Consider the following 2,574-nt stretch of genomic DNA (forward strand, 5'->3'; position numbering starts at 1 on the left):
TGGAAATACAGGTGTGAGCCACTGTGCCTGGCCTTAATTTTTCCTTTTTAGCCAAAGGTTGTGAGTGGTCTGATGGCTTCTGATCCAGTCCCATCTCAGTTTTCTTGGGCTTTTAAGGACATTTAATAATTGATGGGGCGGCTGCCTTCTGAGCCATCGGGAGTGGAGGGTGCTTTGGATTCTAGTGCTTTGACGTGCAGGAGGAAGGGAGCATCTCTGGGACCTTATCGTTCGGCACCCTGCACTGTATGGCCTTGGGTAAGTCATGCCTCCTCTTGGGGCCTTGGCCATCAAATCTATGAGATGGGCCATGTTGCCCAGGCTGGTCTCGAACTCCTGACCTCAAGTGATCCTCCCACCTCACCCTTCCAAAGTGCTGGGATTACAGGTGTCAGCCACTACCCACACAGCCACCCACTTTTATCTCCCAGGAGGGCCCAACTCTTCTCCCTTAGTTCCAATGTGAAAAATCCCAGGGGAGAATCTGATTGGCCCAGCTTGGGTCACATGGTTGCCCAGGGCCAGGAGGGTGGGGCAGCCACCTGACTGGGGTCGGGGAGGAGGGGCTCTTCCTGATAAGGGGTGTCTGTCCAGAACAGAGAGGGTCCCAGCTTTTGAGTGATGGAGGTTTGGTTGCACTACAGCCTCTAGAGTCTTCTTCAGAGGGAGGAGAGAGCATGAAGCTTGGGAGAAAAGGCTTCCCGGAGTTAAGTGGGAAACAGAGCTCCTCGTCTATTCTTGTCCCTTTGATCCTCAGTGGTATTGTCAATTCCATGACAACGGGAGATGCAGGCTTTTAAGTCACAAGTGATTTTCGCAAGCAACAAACTTTATATTTTTATCACTCTGAATCCTCCCAAATGACTGCTTTCTCAAGGGCTGTGTGTGGGGCCTGCCAGAGTCTCCTTGAGGACCCACAGTGCCTCCAGAGGTGGGTGACACCCCACTGGTCTTGGGGCGCTCTTGGAATCTGCCCGTTGACGTCATTTCTGCTGCCAGGCACTGCCTCTGTCTGGCTCCTGCCTCCTGCCCCCTCCGCTTCTGTCTCCTCTGCCTCTTGAAGGACATTTGCAAGCAAATTGAGCTTTGTAGTGGAGAGCATCAGCCTCAATTTCACTTGAAACCATCATCTTCAGCTTGAGAGGCTACACAGTCACATGAACACACACACACACAAACACCCCCAAAACGCTGTCACACACAGAAATGCATATGTGCTTGGACACACATATAGGCACACACAGACATACGCATGCATGCAAGACACACACGCTGATGCACACTCAGCCACAGCCACACAGACACATTCAGACACACAGGAGGCGTGCACAGAGTCAGATAGGGACAGACAGACGAGCAAAGCAGGATACAAAGGAGCCGCACAGATGGACAGACCCAGACACACATATACAAGGACACGCACACACACACTCAATCTCACGTAGATGTATACACTTGTCAGTGCTGGACTGGTCAGTATTTAACACAACCAGCGTTCTGACTTGTAGCAGTTGCTAATTTCCTCGGTGTCAATATTCCCACCGGTTTCCAGGTATCATTATGAGGTCAGAGTTGGGGAGAGGGCACACGGTTGAGCTGGGAGGAGTCGGCTCTGACACCCGTAGCCACTGCCAGGCTCACACAGACACTCACAACAATAGACACACGCACACGTGCTCTGCTGAAAACTCTCTCCCCGCTGGTGTCCCAGCAGTCCTGGATTTAACCCCTGGGTATGCTGTGTGTCTTTGATCACATTTCTCAACCTCTCTGAGCCTGCCATTTCTTGTAAAATGGCAAAAGCCCAGCCAGGGCTGACGGAAGGATGGGTGGTCATTTGGGAGTGCCCCCACATGGAGCCTGGCACCCGGTGGTGGCTTGGCCTTGCACAGAAGAGAGAGTGCTCTGTGACCATCTGCTTGGTCCTGGGGTCTGGGCGCTGGGCTGACACAGATACCTGTTCAGCTGCCTGTTCACCAGAGCCCCAGGACTACAGCTGGTGTGTGCCCACCAGCCCGTCGGCAGCCCTTTGGCACTCTGCTGCTCTGGAACAAGATGTGGGGTATGTCCCCTGGTACAATTTAGGGCCCCCACCCTCTGCAACCTGGTCCCCCAGGCTTCCCAGATTTGTGTCCTGGGCTGGTCTCTCTGCCTGGAGGGTCCTGCCTCTGGCCCCTCACCTTCTGACCATCAGAGTTCATGCTGTGGCTGCGCGTGGTGAGGTCCATCTGTAGTTCAGCTACTTGAGAGGCCGACGTGAGAGGATCTCTTGGGTCCAGGAGTTCGAGGCTACAGTGAGCTGTGATCGTGCCACTGCACCCTAGCCTGGGCGACAGAGCAAGACCTTGTCTCTACAGAAAATTTTAAACAGCATTAGCCAGGTGTGGTGGTGGTGCACCTGTGGTCCCAGCTACTTGGGAGGCTGAGGTGGGAGGATCACTTGAGCCTGGGAAGTCTAGGCTGCAGTGAGCTATGATGGCCCCACTGCACTCCAGCCTGGGTGACAGAGTGAGACCTCCAACTCTTTAAAAAAAAAAAAAAAAAAGAATTGGCCAGGCGCGACGGCTCAAGCCT

The sequence above is a fragment of the Mandrillus leucophaeus genome, unplaced genomic scaffold (genome assembly GCF_000951045.1).
Source record: "Mandrillus leucophaeus isolate KB7577 unplaced genomic scaffold, Mleu.le_1.0 Scaffold506, whole genome shotgun sequence".
In the NCBI taxonomy this organism is placed as follows: Eukaryota; Metazoa; Chordata; class Mammalia; order Primates; family Cercopithecidae; genus Mandrillus; species Mandrillus leucophaeus.